The 21,613-nt window shown below is 44.7% G+C and overlaps 1 protein-coding gene across 5 annotated transcripts in view; it reads left to right on the plus strand.

The window, feature by feature from the left end:
• The window catches only part of TMEM138 (transmembrane protein 138), a 390,769-nt gene that overhangs the window by 1,266 nt on the left and 367,890 nt on the right, over window positions 1–21,613 (plus strand). Inside the window, exon 2 of one of the 5 annotated variants that reach the window (XM_069623868.1) lies at window positions 2,641–2,723. The exons of the other annotated variants lie outside the window; for them this stretch is intronic. The gene's annotated coding sequence lies outside the window, so the exon portion shown is untranslated. The remainder of the gene's footprint in view (window positions 1–2,640; window positions 2,724–21,613) is intronic. 5 annotated transcript variants of the gene reach the window in all.

A 21,613-nucleotide genomic window follows, 5' to 3' on the forward strand; every position in this document is an offset into this window, starting at 1 on the left:
TAGAGTTGAAAGCGTATATTGGAAGTTGCTGCTGTTCTGGGCACTTTCAGCCACAACCTTTCTTCTTTGTTGGTTTTAATTGGACAGGTTTGAAACTTGTTACTGTTTTCTGCAGTTCAGACAACTTCATTTGTTTAGAGTTAGGATTCGGGGCAGGAACATATGGAACTAATTACACTTCTTTTCATGGTTCCATTTAAGTTTTATCCCCATGCAATTGTTCTTTGTCCTGGCGGGAGTTCTTTATGGTACTGAGTTGGCTGCAGTGGTGCAGCTAGGATTTCTCAACAGGGTGAAGCTGCGCTGTGTACACATGGGCCTGTGGCAAAGTTCCCCATAAACCAAGGGGAATATATTTGATGAGACGGTTTGTGTGATTTTGCTCGGTCCTGCGGACTAGATCCGAGTTTGAGCATTGATGGTATATCTTTATTTCATTGTTTAGAACCGCAAAATGGTACTCTTTTCATCGGCAGGGCAAGGATGATGGGCAGAAAGGTTCTGGCCAGAATTAAAAAACGCAGGCAGTGCAAAGATCTCTGGAGGTTTACATGCATGTGTAACTGGCCCTATGGGGTGAGCCCCTTGCATGGAAAGATGTAAATGTTTCTGCTGCACAACAGTTATCTGCATACAAAATAACACTCAAGTGTGAATATCTGACCACCAGTAATGCAGTGAAACCAATGCCCACTTTTTGTCACATGCTTTTTTTCACACTCTTGTTTCTTTAAAATAGGCATTGGAAGCGCTCTCCACTCCACTTTTACAGGGAGCTGTCATCTTTATGCGTTTCATTTTGCATTCCTGTAAAGGTTTTATAAACAGGCCTACAAGTACCAGAATGCAATCTGATATGAGGTTTATTATTTCAGTCCAGAAATTGGACCACTTGAGATCCTGTCCTGTGGGTTGAATTACTTTGCAAAGTTCTACACAGGTCCCTGAAGACCTTGTGCGATGGACGGATGGTATAGTGAATGGGTTCCACTTCTATTTAAAAGGGTTTCTGCCATTTAATAAGTGACCAAATGTAAGGTGTCTTTCACTGTAAGAGATTGTGCCCAGCGGGTGTTAGGCTCAAATAAGGATGGCCATGCAGACCGAGTGAAAGAGATTAAAGTGGGACAGAAAACGAGATAGTCAAGGAAAAGGTGAGGATAGCGAGATTAAAATAGGAAAATATAGGCCCTATACGGAAAGCAAAATGGGGGCAGAGATTGCACGTGAGAAATGGAAGCAATAGGCGGTTAAAGGGCAAGAGTGAGCTGGAACAAAGCTAAGGGTAGGGGTAGATGTGACTCGCAGGAGGAGTTGAAATGTAACTGGGAGAGAGCACTGACCAGACTGTGTAGAGACCGCTTTATCACACTTGCTGTGAAATGCACACCGGGGTGTGCAAATTGGCTAAACTGAAGGAGGACTCTGTGAAGTGAAGTCCAGCCCTCCATGCTCGCATCAGCAGAATGCCTCCTTTTGATGTTTCGTCAGAAGAGTTGTTTGCTGACTAGTACTTTCCTTTGGCACAGAGCACCCTCTGGGTACTGAAAAGTGAACGCTCAAAGATGTGCCAGTAGTCAGGCTGTAGTGACCGGCAGCCTATGTGGGAAGTTGGTCCTAGGTGAAGCGAGTGATGCTCTTACCCTCAGACCGCACCCTCCTTTTTGATTTACCTTCATGCCCCTTGCTTCACTCTGGCCTCGTAACAAAGCTCCCCAGTGTTCCTGTGCTGTTCTGGTTCATCACCTCTCTATTGTTCCATTTCAGTTTTTGCTTTCTTAATGGTTAAAACAAAGACCATTCAGTTGAGGAATATTGTATTAGATCGATTGAGTTTCTGGTCAGATGTTGCCTGCCTGTTTGAACCGGAGGCTGGCATCTGTGCTATAGATAAGTTGGACGTTTCCACTGTATGGCTATGTGAAAGGAGTAAGCGGCTGTGATTGAGACCTTCTGCCCTTTCCTTCCGCACAATTCGAACAATCTGAAAGCACCATCACTTTAAAAGTGACTTTCAAATGACAAACGGCTCTCCAAAAACTGCTCAACAATCTGACCTGTTTGAGGTCATTGGTGAGATGTAATTGAAAGTAAACTCTGTAAACAATGTGCCATATGGTCCTAATTCAAGCAGCCCTTTCTCTGAACCAAAATGTATTGCCTCTCACAAACTTTAAAGTGCAGTTCATGGTCATGAGTAGAGTTTCCAGACTAAACTTTTACCCCATCTGCTAATTCAGAGCCTTGTTTTGTTGTAGTTGGGTAACAGCGTATTTGGTTGAGAGAGGGATTGACACTTGTAATGTGAGATGGTGAACTTACACTTGTAATGTGAGATGGTGAACTGGAACCTGTCAGCCAGTGGTAGGAATTGACATACATCGTATTTGTCCAAATGCTAGTAAAGTTTTGTTCAAATAGGTACAGCCATGATGTAGCCTCTCCAAATTTGTCCCACTTTCAACTCAGCACCTTTAGAATGGAGCCTCCTTACCGCTAAATTGTTTCGCAATCAATGCATCATTTAAACTGAAAAGACTTTTTAAAAAAACATTTTTGGGCAGTTTGGATTATTCCTAGCAAAAATATTGCAACATGTTATAATTGGGCCATACTTACTGGCTATTTCTTTTACTTCAGGCGTTTGAACGTACTGGCAATGTTGAAACCAATAAGACCTTTCGGAGCACAGAGCCGGCAGAAAAGAAAACAAGTGACGCGAGGTAACAAAAGTGCCAAAGTACTGTCTTCATTCTTCAAAAGAAGGTCATAGGTGCCCTCCACAAGGCCAGGCAACAGGCATTCCTGAGGAAATGGTACTGCCTGTGCCCATGCCATAAGTTTCAAGAGAGGAGGCCTCAAGAACCCACGCACTATAGGGCAATGATGACCAACAGGAACAAGGCACTAAAATCGTGTTGGTTTGAAGACAATTTTTTTATGGCCTAAATCAATGCCTGGACATGTGCGTGATCAAATTGTAATGGGAGGACCACAGGCTATGCCACCTCCTAGTTATTCATACCCAAAGGATGACAGAAATAGGCACCTTTCTTTTTCATATGGGCTCATGATATTACCTAACAAAGAAACAGTCTCCAGGCCATGGCTGCAATATTCTATTTTGACTGATAGTGTACTGTTTTTGCTGTAGGCTTTTTGACTCTATGCCAAAATCAAAATAAAGTAGTGATGGCATTAGAAACTGGAAGCATATTGGTAACTATTTGAAAATGCAAGAAGGTTCTCCTCAACATGCCAAATCCAGTGGCACTTGGGTGGATGCTGAAAGGTGCCTTACAGGACATGTTGGTATTGATTCTCTCATGCAAGATCAAATATAGGCAGAGAACAAGAGTTGGCGGGCTGTGCTTGAAAGAATTATGTCATTTGTCTTTCTGTCCAAAAATAATTTGGCATTTTGTGGCTCTTCAAACAAGTTATTTACTCCAAACAATGGACATTTCTTAGGCCTTGTTGCAGTACCAGGGAAATTTGTTTCAATCCTGATGGATCATTTGCATCGAGTGACCTCACAAGAGATCCACAGTCACTATTACGGAAATGTCATTCCAAATGAACTAATTAGTTTAATGGGGTCTCAAGTAAAGAATGCAATTTTACAAAGGGTGAAGGCTGCAAAATATTTGTTATTTTGGATTGTACCACAGATATCGGCCACACCAAGCAACTGTTTTACACTGTAGGAATTGTGGATATTACAGGCAAAGACATTTCTGTGAAAGAATATTTTATAGGGTATCGCCCCGCAGACTAGACATCTGGTGAAGAACTTGAAAACCTTCTGTATTCTGAAATATCAGAATGCGGTCTATAGATGGACAACTGCTTTGGTCAGGGGTATGATAAGGGTGTAAACATGATTGGGGTAAACAAAGGAGCCCAAGCGCAAGTTCTCGAGTAATACCCTGTGCCTTTTTTAACCCATGTGGCTGTCACAGTTTAAATTTGACGGTTGGCCATGCTTCCAAAACCTCTGTGAAATCTGTTTCTCTTTATGGTGTTCTTTAGAGACTCTATAATTTGTTTGCAGCTTCAACCAAACGCTGGAACATTCTCAGTGAGCATGTAAAAAATCTTTCCTTGAAAAAGGTCTGTGAAACACACAGCACTCATGAGCAGTGAAGAAAAAGTCAATGACCCAACATTGTCCTCGGAGGCTAAGTGCCTTGGGGAAGATTTCAGTTTTATTTGTACCTAAGTTGTGAGGTATGACCTATTTCAGGTGAACATTGTAAGCAAATCCATGCAGTCCAAACAAATTGATTTGCCGGCCTGCAATGACCTGCTTAAGAACTGCATTGCCTGAGTTATAGGAGTGTTGGTTTTGAGTCTGCTGTAACAACAGCAAAAGAGAGAGCCTTCCTTTTAAAGCACCCTACTTCTAAGGCAACTGAATGGCATAGGAAAAAAAAGAAAATATTTGCGTATGAGACTCAGGACGAGACCCCTGAGAATGAAGAACTTAGTAACTGTATTTTATACCCTGATTGACGCCATAACTACTTCGCTTGAAAGGCGGTTTTCCTAGTTGTCTGCGCACAATACAAGCTGGGGTTTCATGTACAAGCCTGGAAAAGAAGAACTGAGACAACTGTGCAAGCACCTGGAGCAATATAGATGGTTCCCAGTTGGCAGAGGAACTGAGACCTATCCAGCCATCACTGGATACATTCTATTATGCCCCTTCAAGTTTTGTTGCACATTCATCACACAAAAACAAATTGGTTGTTTCCAAATGTGTGGGTTGCCATGAGGCTCTTACTAACAATTCCAATTACAGTGGTCAGAGGAGCTTTAGTAAATTGAAACTGATAAAGACATACTTGCGCTCCACAGTGGCAGAGGAAAGGCCATCAGCTCTTGCAAAACTTTCTATTGAGTGAACTTGTTGAAAAAATTGATTATGCAGCAGCACTAAAGGCTTTCGCAGCAGCAAAGTCAAGAAGAGTGCCCTTAACATGGACTCATAATTGACACAAAACTTTAAAAGCACTGAAAACTGTTTGTGTACTCTGTTTTGTCCGAGGAATTGCTGCAAAGTTCTTGAATCATGATGTAATAAAACCGATTTCATTTGTTAAGCAGTGATTTGACCTTGGGTAGGAGTTACTTAACAGTGTAGTTTGGGAGTGCACGCGGGCGGAAGCGCTTTCTAGTGTTTTGCCCTGGGCACCAAATGGACTACAAACTGCCCTGATAATAATACCTGCACAGGCTAATGATTGCAGATGTGTACTGTCTCCATCTCGTCTAGTTTAGTTATGTCCCACTTCACCTATTGGGACAGTCCCGCTCGCATAATGCTCAACTGCGACTGAATGGTGTTCGCTATCTTGTCCCCAAAATCTTGAAAGCATTGGCGAAGGACATTCTGGGTGACCACTTAATCTTTTACAGTGCCTGCCAGCGCCCCCAGAGCCTCTCCTGCCCTGGGCCCCTTATCTCCCCAGCTGGCACCTCGCTTTCTCTGCGCCAGAGTCTCTGCAGATTGCTCTCCTGTGGTTTCTTCACAGACTTGGGGGCATCTTGCTTGTCCTTGCTTTTGTTTTTTTTTTAACTTTATTTTTTGAATTTTAACACATAAAAACAAACAGGCCATGCACCGGCCTCAGCGATGTCCCCTAACAAACCCATGCCCCGCCCCCCTCACTTTTCCCAGCAGTTCCAACTGATATTAAATCACTTGGGCCAATGTCTGGATTGTATGTTCCCGCTGGCCTCTCCTTAGTGTGGCAGTGATCGCTGGGCTGCGACCGGAGATGAGGAACTTGAAGAAAAAGTATCTGTGGCAGAGATCAGATATGATATATATGGTCCCCAGATGTCTGGAGGGCGAGCATGAAGCGGTAGAGTCTTTATAAAGCATGTTTCAACATCTTGGCAGTAGGTTAGGTCATTTAATCAACATTGAAGACTTGGTGGTGGGCCGTACCGCCAGCTGATTGCGATCCTTCTTCGTGCTAGGATCAGCAGCAGATTTGCCAATTTTCATCCGTGTGCCGGCAAGTGTCTAGTTAGACCAAGCAGCGCTATGGTGGGTTCAGGGCCTAGTCTCATTCCTATGATCGCTGAGATTTTCTCAAGTACTTGACTCCAGTACGAAGAGATGCTTGGGCATGCCAATGCTAGATGCATGAAGTCTGCTTCTGGAGCTCTGCAACGACTACATCCTGCTGAGATTGTCAAGCTTTGCGAGTGAATTTTTGCTGGTGTGTGATATACCTGGTACAGGTATTTAAACTGCATTTGTTTGTATCTTGTATTGAGGGAAACTTTTTGGGTGAGCTGTGTATATAGTTCCAGTCTTCGTCTGCTATCGGATTGCCCAGAGTTCTCTGCCATCTTCTTCTAGGATTTGTGGTTGGGCTTGTCGTTTCGGTAAGGAGAGCTTTGTAGATTCTGGATACCAGTCTGTCCTCACCTTGAAACTGTATCACCCCTTGGAGGAGCTGCCACATGGGTGGTAGTAGCGGGAAGGTGGTCAGTTTGGTTTGAAGGGTATGTCGTAGCCGGAAGTAGATAAAACATGTCCAAGGCGTTGTCGCATCCTTTGTCTCTGTCTTGTTGAAGTGTTAGGAGGACGCCCTCGACAAAAAGGTCACTTAGTGCTTTTATCTGTAGTTTGTCCGTCCATTGCAGGTATATTCTCTGTGGTTATGGGCATTCCTGGTATATACCTCACTGGAATAAGAGGAGAGAACCTATGTCCTTGCTTTTAGACATAGTGCGTAGGCAGGTCTGATGGGAGAGAGACCTGCCCCACCTCTTCGCCCTGATATTGTTTTACATCCTCTGGACCTCTTCTGGACATTTTATCAGGGCATAGGAACCTCCTCCCTCTGCCGCTTTGTGGGTCCGCCCTTGACTGTGCGGGGGGGGGTTGGAACTCCCCTCTTATTGTGTGCAGTTGAGCCACTGTTTGTCATCCTTGGGTTTCAAATGACCCTCCTCCTGGTCTTGGTGCTAGGATCACTCTGCCCTGAGCCCAACCAAATGGCTTCTCGCTTATTCTTCCTGCCTACCACTGATGTAGATGTACTCTTTAGCCCTCTATTCGGCCTGATGATTGGCCCGGGGAGGCCGGGGCCCCACCAGTCACTGTCTTCTATGCGTGGTGCTCCCTTGTCTCCCTTGGTGTGCTGGCTGAGGCACTATATGCAGTTCCAAAATCGAAATTTTACCTCAAATGGGCCTCCAGATGCCCCGGCTATAACAACACGGGGCCTCCCCTGGTCTTCTCTGCAAAGTGCTGCCTTGAAAGCTTGGGCAGGGGCCCTCCTGCCACGCTCCCCCACACCTCAATGTCACTCCTGATCTCTCTGATGAGACGCTGCTTTGCCGACGTGGGGGCGGTTCAGTCCCGACTCGATCTTCCCGCTGCTGCTCGCCCGCAGGGGAGCCCCTGTTCCACGAATCCAGCCCCTGTGGGCCTCCAATATAGTAGGCAGCTCCTTCCTGATGGGCTCCTCCGCCGTCCGACAGCGGATGCTTTCCACCACCCCACCTTGCAGCTGCACTGGATCGTCAGCTGTCCTGGGTCTCCCTTAGTGGTTCTTCTCTCAACTTGGCCTGCACTGGGCGTGGGCGCAGTGCTCCCGCGCCTCTGACGCCGCGGAGACGGAGGCCGCACACCTGCCTCTGCTGAAGTCCCCCAGCGAGCCGGGCTGTTGTACTCCACCACTGCAGCCTACGTTGATAAATCCTTGCCTGGGGTCGGCTCTTTTAATCTATCTTTATTGTCTTTGGCCCAGGTGTTTGGGGGGGGAGGGTGAGAGCTCCATGATCCAGCTGCTCTCCCCTCGGTGGCCATCTTAGAATCCCAATCGCGAGGCACTTTTTAATGGGTATCCATCATAGATGCCAATACAACATGCTGTTTTTTTTTTTTTTTCGGTTTTTTTTCAGTTTTTTTTTTAGAAAGGATAAGTGCTTTTATATGGCTGCACTGGCATTTTGGGGCACCCAGTCTAGCCATTTGCTGTGGCATGAAATGTATTATTTTTACTGGGATTCTATGAGAAAGCAAGCATGATGAGTGTTATTATGTGTCTAGACTGGCATTTAGGGCAGCCAATCAAGCCATTTCTTACTGTGGCGTGGCTTTTCTCACTAGGTATCAAAGGTAAAGCAAACATGATCAGCATTATTACGCATCTAGACTCGCCTGCATTGTGCAGTGTTTGGACATGTTTTCTTGTTGTGACAAGACATTTTTAAAGGTGCCAACAGGAGTGTGAGGCAGAGCCATGATGGGCATTTTTTCTTATAGTATCATTACTGGCATTTATGTGCAGTTGATTTGTACCGCACCACTGCCACCCAGGGGCAGTCTCCAGGCACTCGTGTGGATCTGCAAAAAAGTGGGGTGGGGAAAAGGGTGAGAGGATAGGTTTAGAAGCAGGAGAAAATGGCGTCTGTGAGTGCTTTGCATGTGGTTACTTGAGAGCGGCCTCGCGCATTGTAACTGTATGGGTAAGATTCCATGCCTCAGGTGTGTGGTAGTGTTTTGCGTTGGTGTTAGTGTTGTGTGGTTATGATGGGTTGGTTGTGTGCACTGGTTAGATAGTGTCCATAAGGGAATCAGTCATAGGTGGTCGTAGCTGTAGGGTAGTCCGGCATCTTGGTGTGTTGTTGCATTTTAGATGGTATTGGGCTATGTGGGTGGTTCACTCTTAATGATGGCATAGTAATGGTTCTCTGTATGTTTATGAGTGTGACTAGTCCAAGATCTGGTGTAGAGGTGTTGTTATGTATGCGGAGCAGGAAGGGAAGAGGGTTAGTAAAGTCTGTCAGTTTGTTGTGGTCTCTCTAGGGCTGCCCTTTGGATGCCGCTTAATGGTATTTAGCCAGGTTCTTGTTTGCAGTTCCTTGGCCCCTCTCGTCTCCTCTTGTCTCCTCTCTAGTTGTTTGTCTGCGGTGTTGTTGTTGCCGGTGTCCCTTCTAGGTTGTTGTTGTCTGCTGAATTGCCAGGTTTTGAGCAGTTTCCAGAAGGTGATGTGGTCTTCTTTGGTTCTAATTACTTTGGGCATATTTTTCCAGGTGTTAGCAATTAGACGTAAGGACGCTGTTCCGATGAATTTCCTTTTTTCGTGGTGTTTTGCCTCTATTTGTAGGTCGTTGCTGGATTTAAGTTCCCTTCCTGGTCAATACTGGCTAATCTTGTCTTGGAGGAATTCTACTCCTTGTCTGTGCAATGCTTTGTGGGTGATGCAGAGTGCTTTGAATTTGATGCACTTTTTTTTTTTACTGGTATCCAGTGTAGTGTTTTCAGTGCTGGAGCGATGTGGTCTCTTCTGTTTTAGTCTTAGTAGGATCCTGGTTGCTGTATTTTACACCCTTTGGGGTTTCTTGGTGATTCTTTCTGGCATTGCTAGGTAGAGGCTGTTTGAACAGGTAATTATTGTGAGTATCAGGGATCTGAGTAGTTGTAGGAGGAAGAAGCATTTTTCTGGCGATTGCGTTGACTTGCGGTTCGTGTGATAGTCCGTTGTCCATGAGTATTCCTAGGTTGTTTACTAGATTGGTAGTCTCTGGTTGCGTTCCCATGCCAATTGGCCGGTCCAATTGTGGGCTCCCTCCGTGAACCTTGCAGGTGAGAGCACTATTTCCATTTTTGCGGGGTTCAGTTTGAGGTTGTTCGTTGTCATCCATGTCTGTTAGGCAGTTGTTGAGGGTTGTTATTGTGTTCCTGTGTTCTGTTTGTTTTCACAGATCAGTTGTGTCATCTGCATAGTTGTAGGTGTTAAGTCCGTAGGATCGATTTGATTTTCATCAGTGGGCACATGTAGATGTTGAAAACTAGAGAGGAGAGGCTGGAAGCCTGTTGGACTCGGCAGGATATATTTTTGGTGTTTGAGCTGAACAATGGTAGCTAGGTTCATTCGGTTTGGTTTGTTAGGAATAAGGTAATCCACTTTAGTGCGGATTCCTGCATGCCACATTCCATCAATCTTTGTATTAGTGTTGCCTGGCTGATTGTGTCAAAAGCTGCTGAAATGTCCAATAGAAGGAGTGCCGACTGGATGTCGTCTGCGTTTATTTTCAGGTCGTCCCATATCGATAGAAGTGCTGATTCTGTTCCTCTCATCGGTCTGAAGCCAACTTGTGATTGGTTGAGTAGTCCGTTTGTTTCAATGTGTTTAAGATGGATTTTGTGGACGTGATTCTCCAGGATCTTCGCCGGCTAGAGTAGGTTGGCTATCGGTCTGTAGTTGCTTGGGTCTTCTGTGCTTTCTGACCTTTTTTTAAATCAATAGTTTGATGTATGCTGATTTGAAGGAGGACGGCACTATTTCTCTTTTGAGTGATCAATTCATTAGGTTCTGGAAGCGTGTCGCTGGGGTTCTGTGGTTGAGGATTTCTTTGAAGATGTCTGGGGGCAGGGGTCCCTTGGAGATCCTGCAAGGTTGGTGTCCTTGATCAGTGTGGGGAACGTTTCCTCTGTGATTGGTTCTAGGCAGATGAGTTTTGTTTTCATCTGTGTTTCTTCTGGTGTCTGTGGTCGAGTGGTTGTATTTGCCCCGGCTAGGTTGATGGTTTCCTGTATTGTGTCTATTTTTGCTCTCAGGTAGTTGGTTATTTTGTCTCAAAGTGTTTGTGATGGGGTACTGGAATTTTTGCCGGAAGAGGTTCTTTTTTAAAATCTCTGATTTTGAAGAGTTCTTTCTGTAAATTGTCTGACGATTCTATTTGTGTGGCATAGTAGAGGTGTTTTTTTGTTTTTGCTTTGAGGACTGTTACTTTGTACAGTTTGAGTTGTCTTTGGTATGCTATTTGGTCTTGTCTGGTGTATTGTTCTCTCCATTTTGTTTCCATTTTGCAGTTGTTTTTTCCAGTTCTTTTATGAACCATTTTTCTGCCCGTTTTTTGGGTGTTGTTTTGAATGTTTTAGCTGGTGCTAATTGGTCAAGGGCCTTGGTGATCCAATTGTTGAGTGTGTCTTCTGTGTATCACTGGGATCTCTTTGGCCTAGGTTGTTGTGGTGGGTGATAGCATGGCAGCCTTGTCCACTTCTTTTGTTGCAAAGTTGGGGTTGTAAGAAGATGGTCTGTAGATCAGGAAGAATACTATGTTGGATTGGTTGTTGAGTTCCATCTTGATTAGGAAGGATTCATAGTCTTCCGCGTTGGTTGTGATTGTGTATAGTTGCGATTCCGCCTCCTCTTTTTTTTCTCTGCTGGCGTGTATTAATTTATAATTGTTGGGTATTGCGTCGTTAGCGATGGCTTTATAGTTGTCCGATAGCCAGGTTTCTGTAAGGAAGAGCACGTCTGTGCCTTCTTCGCTTAGGAGGTCACTGATGAGTGTTTTGCCATGCATCTAACATTGAGGAGGCTGCAGTGTAGTTTTGCTTGATTTACCTTTCGAGTTGTTGTTAGTATTGTTTGTTCTGTCCCGTGTGTTCTTGGTTGGGTTTCTGGTCCAGGTGGGTTTTTCCCAGTTGCCTTTTTGTTAGGGGTGGTTCTTTGTTAGTCAGTCTCTTTGTCGAGTAGACTGATGAGGTTTATGGCGGTATTGGTTAAATCCGGATGGTAAATATGGTAGCTACCCCTCTGTTCCAGTCTTGGTGATACAGGGGGTGTGGAGTGTGATGGGTTCCAATTTGTTCCTTGTTCTGGTTGGGGTATTGTCCATGGTGGAGACTGGGTTGGGATGGTTTATTAGTTGTCTGGTTCCGTTTGGTGTCCTGGCTGGGTCTGTATTCGTGACGCTTGTTGGCTGTCAGTTCGTTGTTGCTGTGCTGTTTTGTTTACCACGTTGTCGTAGGTGGACAGGTAACCAGGATTGTAGTCTTTCTTTGCTCTGTTATTTGTATGTCTCCTTGGGCCATCTCAGATGTTTGTCGAGTTTTTTGGGGTTGTGGGATCATGCTGGTCGGTGCCTTCCTGAGTGGTTTGGGATTTCTTAATATTTCTGTTGTCTTTTCTGGCTTCTTTGTCTTTCTTGTGGCGAGGCATGATGTGTGGGCTGTGTTTCTTAGTGGGCATCCTCTTTCGATTGGTGTTTTTCCTGGTCTTTTGGGTTTAGTCTTTGCTATTTGTGGTTTGTGGTTGCTTGTATTTGATAGGTTGTGGGTAGTTGAGGCCTCGGTTGATCGGACTTTGTGGTTCCGTTTGTTTATTGCTTCTGTTTATTGCTTCTTGTTTTGTGTGGATCCTATGTGTATTGTTTTTTTAATCCCGGAGGTACTTTGGCTATGGTGGTTGATTATTGGATTTTGCGCAGCGCAAACATGAATACTGTGTGAAGGAGTACATGTGAATACTGTTTTGGGTGTCTGACAAACTCCATAGGCATTTACTTTTTGTAAGGTGACACACAGCACCTTAAGTGCAGTGTCACTGAGAAATCCTTTAGATTTCTCATAAGGTTTAAAATACCTTTTCTTGTGTGAACTACTGTTCCCAAGAATATTAAAGTGAAATTGACTTTACTTACCTTTTCTCTTTGTGGGTCCAGCACACACCACCTTATGTGGAGTGCTGGGGGGGTTACCTAGTAGCCCCTTATCCTACATTCTCATGTAACATTTTTGTTACCCTCCCTGCTTTAAATGGCTGGTGGCAGTGGTTTACTTTTTCCTACCATTGTGTTTTACTTCTGCAGGCTGAAGCCTCAGCTGCAGTATAGTACCCCCATGGGTGACCATTTTATCAAAATGGCCCCTGTCTTCTTTTTTCAACATTTTCTGTTTGTGAGGTCTTTTGTGGGTTTTACTCTGTGCGTCGAAACTGATTGGAGCCCTTTGTTTGTCTTGTCTTTGGTGGGCTTCAGCCCCGAAGCCTGCCTCTGGCTCCAGTGTGTCTGGAAGGACGGGATTTGAGAGAGGGTCCCGAAACTCCACTGTCCTTTGTCTCTAGGAATGCCTGAATGCAACCAGCCCTGATTGGCTGGCAGGCTGTCCTTTCAGGGCAGCCACCCTGCTGTGTGATTGACAGCCTAGGCTGTTCATGAATGGGATAAACCTGCTCAAAAGTCAAGTGTTTTGGGGCTAAAAGCAGAGTCAACCACTGGGAGAAACACCCGACGAAGAAACCGTGAACGAAGCTTGCTGCATCCTCCTGGACCTTTGAATTGCCCGGTGAAGCCCTGCTGCTGTGCTGAAACTCCTTTTTCAATTCGACAGAGAAGCTCTGGAATGGACGACTTCTCCCCTTGGGTTAGTGGGACCAACTAACCCAGAGTCGAAATCCACTGGACAATCTTCCCTGTCTGGCTGTACTTCTTCATTGCTGCAAGAACCGAGTGCCAGCGGTCGGGTAATCTGTAGTCGAGTGAAACATCTGAAATCCGGCTAGGAGCTCCAGGAATCTCCTAAAGACCCTCCAGAAGCAGGACGACCAGAGCTCAAGTCCCCTCACCAGAGTGCAGGACCCAAGGAGTGAAGGAAGCCCAACCGGTATCCGAGATCCGCGATGGTGCTGTTTACTAAGCGCTGAAACCGCAAAGCGTCGCTGAATTGAAAAGAGCCCGTAGATGCCCCCGACCACCCAAGTATCGCAGGAGCCCTACAGATGTCCTCCCTCTTGTCCCCACGACTGAGGCTCAGGAACACTGGGTCTGCATCGCTGTAGCAGGACAGAGGCCAGCTGGACCACTCTTCTTCAAACCAGAGGTACTGTTTAGACTTGGGGTACTTACCTCACTGTCTTGTAGCCGTGCCTTTCTCAGTTGGGAATTGCAATGGCCTACTTTTAGAGTTGATTCCAACTCTGTTTTCACAGACGTAATGGCTTGTGACCATACAAGTGATTTTCCAACAAACTCTCTAACTTTGTGCAAGACATTTGATTCTAAGAAGTGCCTCAGCTCCATAGACTGTTTCATATTGACTTTGGCTGTCCTGGCTCCCTGCAGACTCTCCTAGTCCATTGACATTGTTATTGTTTGTCTCTCATAGGTGGTAACTTGTTTTAGACTGTTACTGCTGGGAAGGGCTTGTCTAGATTTTGTTAGAAGATTTAGTTGTCCTCACGTATACTGAGAACCTATTGAACCTTTTTCCTTCCTTAAACCTTTCCTTTCTGCAACCTCAGAATCCGATTGAAGTCACCCCAGGGTGTAGGAATTGTGTAAGAAGCATATCCAAAGATTATCCACTAACTTGCTCTGATTCTGAAAAGTAATGTTAAAAGTATATTTACATTGTTACATGAATTGCCTTTCTAAAGAACGCTTATTTAAAAATGGATGTTAATTAAATAAATAACTATTTATAACTGAAACCTTGGGCCTCATTACACGGACGGCGGTAAGAGTTTACCGGTACCGATAAAACCTTACCGCCTTACTACGAGGTCCCTTTGCGGGTTGGAGAATTTAACGCCTGCTTTTTGCAGGCGTTAAAAACCAACCCACAAAGGGACCAGGGAGCTAATTACGGTACCGCAATTTGCGGTGCCGTAATTAGCACCTTCCCCATTCCCATTATGCCCTATGGGGCAAAAATGGGGAAGGGCAATGGGGGAAGGGGGAATTACCGCCCCACCAACCTTGGAATAGGGCGGTAATTCCCCTTTCCACCAAGGCAGTGCCAGTATTTTACCGGCATGGACCAAGGTGCTAATAGCACCGTGGTCCACCGCCGTCCGTGTAATGAGGCCCCTTGAGTGTAAGTGTTACTTGGCTACTTGTATTTACAGATTTCATTTGTACAGCTCACATGTATCCCTCCTTGAGATAGGCCTGGCTGCTCAGTCACACTACAAACCTGTGTAGTACAGACCTATACCAAAAGGTGGGTTGCCTAATACCAAGCAGATAAGTGTTGTGATGTCTCACACAGTGGGACTAAACCAAGTCTTACCTAACAAGTCAGCATGATAATGTATTGATTATGAGGGTGCTGGGTTCCTGCTTTTGACTGGGATGGCAAAGGATTCTCACCCAGGGAGTGCATGCTATGTGTAAGCCTCTGGCTTCCACTTTGGCCCAACATAGGGCCTCATTACGAGTTTGGAAGCAGCCATGGTGCTATTAGCACCATGGCTGCCTCCAAACCCGGGTCCGAGTCCGGTGTCTCTGAATGGGGACTTACCAGGTCATTCCAACCTTGATGTTCTGAAGTAATCAGTAAGTCATCAAGATCAAACATGTTTCATGGCAAGGCTCTTGAAGTAATTGGCCGGTCATCCCAGAATCATTCCCAAATCATCAGGGCAAACGTGCAATCTCTTGAAGTGATCAGAAAGTCATCCTATAAGCATCAGGAACAAAGAGTTTTCTAAAATAGGCATGATGTTAGCATATTCGTTGTCATCCTAAACTCATTCCCAAATCATCACCCACCATTCTGAGAGCTTTGCTGATGACTTTAACAGCGTGATGACGTCTGATGATGTGGGAATTGCTTCTAGTGTAGTTTGATGATCATCAGATGACCCCTGGATTGTCTCTAAAGTCATCCTTTTAGACCAGGGATAGGCCAAGGACTTCCTTTGGGTGAGGCAGGTGTCTTGTGCACCTTTTATAAAGGAGAGTATGTTTCAGCAAACAAATTGTCACGTAACAAACAGAACTCCTCTCCATCACCACATTAATCTCTGAGCATATTCACTGACCTACGCAAACGAGCTGAAATGGTAACACATATTCGTGGGATTTGAACACCTTTTGGTGAGTGCTGTCCTTGGCCAGAAAATGCACATTTATAGTCTGACCATCCAGAATATTGCATCATGAAACTGGATATTTTGCACGTTCCAAATGCAATCGTTTGTCTGTTCTCCCTTTTCTTCTGCCCTTAATTGCACTGGTAAAACTGCAGAATCGCCGTCAGGCCTCAACTGTTAAATGTATTTTACACACTTACTCTGCCGGTGCAGACTATTATCGTCTCAGAATTTCAAGGGCTCTGAGCGACTGTTATTTTTTTTCCCCATGTTCCCACCCTCCTTGAGCGTTTTGAAACACTTTGCGGTGTATAGGCGCTATATAAATAAACAATACAATAAAATAAAAAAGCCAATTTTAAGGCACAACATTTAATTCATTGCAATATTTTTGCAGCACTTGTTTTTTTGACTGGACGGTGTAACATTGTCAGGTTGCAAGAAAGAGACATTGTGTGAGGCTACAAGAGCCAGGTTGTCATTATATGCACCCTTTGTAGCAATTTAATTGGAAGAGTTCCAGATGTCCCTGGCTTGACAGAACAGTGTTTGTTTTGCTCTACGTTTTGGTTTAATGTGCATGCCTATTTGATATTACCTTTATTGATCATAAACGGTTGCAATGCTAAAACAGTTCCCCCCCCCTCTCTTCTACAATCTGGCAAGCACCCACACACGCCAATCACCGACATCACAAACCTCTCACTCTCTCTCTGCCAGTCATGTGCATACTCGCATGATCTGTCACACTGCCAAGTCACAACTTACACCCCAGTCCTTGCCACACTCCCAATCATGCTCCCAACTCACTCCTTACGCCCGCCAGTTTCTCCTGCAGTCTGTCACGCCTTGCGCCCGCCAGTTTCTCCTGCAGTCTCTGTCTCACGCCTGCTGCATCTGGCATCCTTTCTCCCATTCTATCACGCTCTTCCCCTATCCTTGCTTCAAATTTGAAGCTTGCTGCCTCTTTCTGGCCAACCACTACCTCTCTGCTTTCTGGCCCACTGTTCCCCCTAACCTGCCGCTCCCTCTTCTTTCTGGCAGACCACCCTCCTCTGGCCTACTGCTCCCACTCTGCTACCATGCCCACCGCATTCCCCTGTAGCCCAATGCTCTCCCTCTGCTTTCTTGCCCATCTGGTCCATTGCGCCCCCTCACTCTCCTGTGCCCCTCATATTGTGACCATTTTATTTTTAATGTAGATTTCGAGCCAGTTCCCTAAAAATAGGGCAACTTAAAATAGAGAAGAGGAGGCGCTGTTTTTCGATGCCCTATTTTTCGAAATGCACAGGTCACCTTTTGCGCATTTAGAGGGTCCTGAACTGTAGCGTAAATTATGTACTTGCCGCCGCTCTTCTGGTCCTAATGTTCTACAGTCTCCCAGCACCCAATTAAGTGCTCGGAGCACATTTCATTGCGACAGTCCCTTAAAGCGAACATTTTATTTAAAAAAAATAAAAAAAACTTTTATATCTCGGTTTGAGGAATAGAGGAATAGAAATGCAAGTGAGACAGCAGTGGGTCATACCTCTGCAGACACACTTGAAAAAAAAAATGCATGCGCAGGTCCGCATCCCCTGCGCCTATTCCAAAATGGCGATTGGGGTTACCTTAGTTTTCTGCGCATTGTGAATTCGGGACGTGCTTTTAAATGTGGAGTTACCACCCTCATTTGCACAAAAAGGGTGAAAAGGGGCATAGGATTGAGAGCATAAAAAATGCATTCATTCAAATGTCTTTTGTGTATGAGGTCCCTAGTAAAAAAGAAATCCACTTTTTGGATTGTTTTGGGATTGCTTCTGGCTTGTTTTCAAGCTGCAGATTTTTTTTGGATTTATTTTGGATTTTTTGGGGATTTTTTCAAGCAAGGATTTATTTGCCTTGGGTAGGAGGATTTATTTTGGAGTTTTACTGACTTGTTTCTCAGTAAAAACAATCCACTAACACTAATTGGCAGGCAAGCATTTCTAAAGGATTTATTTTGGAGTTTTACTGACTTGTTTCTCAGTAAGAACAATCCACTAACACTAATTGGCAGGCAGGCATTTCTAAAGGATTTATTTTGGAGTTTTACTGACTTGTTTCTCAGTAAAAATAATCCACTAACACTAATTGGCAGGCAGGCATTTCTAAAGGATTTATTTTGGAGTTTTACTGACTTGTTTCTCAGTAAAAACAATCCACTAACACTAATTGGCAGGCAGGCATTTCTAAAGGATTTATTTTGGAGTTTTACTGACTTGTTTCTCAGTAAAAACAATCCACTAACACTAATTGGCAGGCAGGCATTTCTACAGGATTTATTTTGTATTTTTTTCATCTTGTTTCTCAATAGAACCAATCCAGCAACACTACACATTTTTACTGCATTTATTTTGGATTCTTTTGCAAGCAAGGCTACATTGGAAGATTTATTTTTGATTTTTTCCAACTTGTATCTCTGTAAAAACAATCCAGTAACATAGGCACACATTTTTACTTCATTTAAATGTTGGAAAAATAATGTCAAACTGCACTTAACTAATTTCTCCAGTAAATAATGCCCAGTCGCTATCATTCAGGGTGTATCAATTTGCAGCAATGGGTAGAAGGAATGCTAACACCTCGGCCATCCCATCTCCCATCGCGCCACCTGACTCGCTGGATGGTGGCTGACTGTCTCCTGCCTGCCACCCGGTACAGCTGTACCCCTCCTCTGTGCTCCTCTGTTTACCACCCCTGGCTGTATATCTGTTCTGTTACGTTTGAAAAAAAAGAATGCACCCGCAATTACTATTTTATTTCTTTCTTTTATTTATTGGATACTTTGTAAGTCCCCTACACATAAAATGGTGTTTCAAGGCACCTCAAGACAAAATAAAGGGGGCAGGAGAGAACAAGGAAGAAAGATAACAACATTCCGGCTATGCCTTGTGACATTTGGATCATTGGCAGCAAACCATGCCTGAATAGCCTACTGTCTCTACCCCAAACAATAAATACTATGTATGGTACTCTTAAATAATTTACATTTCTTATGCAGATGTAAGTAAACCAAGCAGAAAATAAGCAGAAAAGAAATAATATGATTACCAGGTGGGGCTAGTGGCCGGCACTTGCTTCTGGCAGGCACTGGGCCACGATGGGGGGTTAGGCCAGAGTCCTAGGTGAGGCTTGTGCTGGCCCGAGCTCCGCTGGGATCTCCTAGCTCTAGTCTCCCCACCTAAGAAAACACTCCTTTTGGGTTTAGCTTTAAAAATGCCATATCACAGTGAGAAAACATGTCCAAACTGGATGTACAATGTAGGCCAGTCTTATAGTCAGGCCTGGCCGAAGAGGTATGGGGGCCTAATTCAACATGATGGTTGGGGGACCCTTTGCTTACAATGCAAAACAGTCTGAGGCACCTGTGGGGTGCATACATCATAATGGAGAGCAAGAAATACAGCCATGGGTTAATAGCTGCCGATTTTCCCATTGCACTTGCACGATGCAAATGCAACGTGCCTGAAGATCCTCTGTCTGTTCTCCCTTGTCTTCTCCCCTAAATTGCACTGGTAAAACTGCAAAATCGCTGACGGGCCTATTTGCAGTGTCTCAACTGTTAAATGTATATTACACACTTACTGTGCCTCTGGAGACTATTATCGTCTCAGAATTTCAAGGTATACTAGACTGGGGGCAGCAAGATCAAAATGATTTTCCCATGATAAGACACTTTAGGGAAGTAGTGAAATCAGGATTGGAGTCCAGTCTTGCAATTAAAGTACTTAACCACATATCTTCCCAGCTACAGCTTGTGGACATGTCTGGGTTTTGATGGAGATGGCTTAAAAAGTATGCAAATCACATGATAAACCACGCTGACAAACATTTCCTTATAGAAATATGTGTAACACGAAAAAGAAAAAAAACACAATTTTTGTTGCCCCAACCCATCCTCCTCCCCATTTTCACTGGAAAGCTACAAGTACCAGAAGTAATATAAGCCCAATCTCCAAGTAAAAACCACTGAACAGGTTATCATGCCATGTTCATTCTAGAGAGGAGTGCCTGCTACCTTTTTTGTATTTTTTCAAGGAACTTGGGGTTGGTCATCCTCCATTACCTGGGAGAACACAGACGTGGACCCCTTGCTCACTGTGCTCAGAGAGGCACAGCTCCACCTCACTGATGGGACCCAACAAGGCTGAAACACGTGTATGGGGTTGCTGTTGGTACTCTTGTTCAAAGGAGGTTTGCCTGGCATTTTGGTGCTGTAGTGTCCTTGTGGGCGGGACAAAGACTGATATGCAAATGGATATTCCTCCTTTGTGAAAAGTACAGTGAGCAAAAAGTGATGGCTGCGGACTCTCAAGTGGGTAAAAACCATTGAACAGGTTATTATGCCATGTTTATTCTAGAGAGGTGTGCCTGCTACCTCTTTTGTATTTAAGCTCCATGGGGTTTGCAAATGTGATTAGACACACAACAAAATGTATTTTGTGGTAATAATATGGTCACCTACATTTAGTCATTGTTTGACTAATAAAGAGAATGCAATTTAACTGTGCTGTTCATAACAAAATGTGTTTTAAAAAAGAGTTTCTGAGGAGAGTGGGGTTAAATTTGCTGGGTATACACTCTGTTCTATGTATAGTTATGGTATTCTGTTAAATGTCTTAATTTTGACACCTTACCACAGCGTTTTAAATGAGTGCTCTTTCCTGCTTATTTAGTTGGGAGTCGGCTTGTTTTGGGCTTCTTTTGCAGGGTCATTTGGCTTTTTTTTCTCGGGCCTGGCAGCGTGGGCAGCAATGGCGGCGGAAGAAGAAGATACGATGGTGGCCGTGCTCCTTGTGGGCACGAAAAACGAGATAAATACCATACCAGAGGTAAGTGTGCACACGTTTAGGGCACCTTTATTTATGTGGATGTGTATCTGGACACAATCTGGAGCACTGCGCACTCCACGAATATCGAGGGGCATGGAGGGGAGATGCGGGAAAAAAATAATCTTATTTCAAAATCATGCTGGAAAGGAAGGAGGCTCTGACGGACTTATTCTGTGGCCCGAGGGACTGCTGAGGGAGGGTTAGAGAGGAATTCAGGAGGTGAGCCCCGGAGCAGTGTGCTGATCGAGAAACAAAGTTCACCCGTCAACACAAGCAGGCGCACTCGCCATCTAGCCCAGCACAACTATGAACTGGGGATTTATGGCACAGCCGGTTCCCCGTATGTCTCCTTCTCCCATTTCCAGGGCAGGGCACAACTGTAAACATCTGTCTACTGGGCAAAAGAGAATGGCAGTTCAATCTCACTGCTGTCTTTGAACGCGAAGCTTATCCTGTGTCATGCGTTACTTATTCACTTCAAACTGTTCAGCGCGCCATTAAAACCATCTAAACGCTGCGCCTGAGGGTTGAACACTAAACAGTTTGGTACCACAGTGACCGGAGCTGGATCTTTGAAGAAACCGTGCATGTATTGTAAAAACACATTGCAAAATGTTGCGGCCATTGACCACAGTACTGAAATTGCCAGAATCAATGACCCTGTAGAAGGGTCAGATGGGGTACTGGGTGTCACTGCCTGTTGGATCAAAGGACAGTGGCTCAGAGCAGGCAGGCAGCACGTGCATGGTCGAGAAACCCAGGTCTAAAAGGATGACTTAAGAGACCATCCTGGAGTCATCCGATGATCATCAAACTACATTAGAAGTCATTCCCACATCATCAGAAGTCATCACGCTGTTAAAGTCATCAGCAAATGTCTCAGAATGGTGGGTGATGAATTGGGGATGGGTTTAGGATGACTTGCTGATGATGCCAACATCATCCCTATTTTAGAAAACTCTTTGTTCCTGATGATTTTAGGATGACTTGCCGATTACGTCAAGAGCATCAACAGGTTTGCCCCAGATGATTCTGGGATGACCTGCTGATTACTTGAAGAGCATGTTAAGCCCTGATGATTTGGGGATAATTCTGGGATGACTTGCCGATTACTACAAGAGCATC

The sequence above is a fragment of the Ambystoma mexicanum genome, chromosome 11 (genome assembly GCF_040938575.1).
Source record: "Ambystoma mexicanum isolate Mex_15411 chromosome 11, UKY_AmexF1_1, whole genome shotgun sequence".
NCBI classification, from domain to species: Eukaryota; Metazoa; Chordata; class Amphibia; order Caudata; family Ambystomatidae; genus Ambystoma; species Ambystoma mexicanum.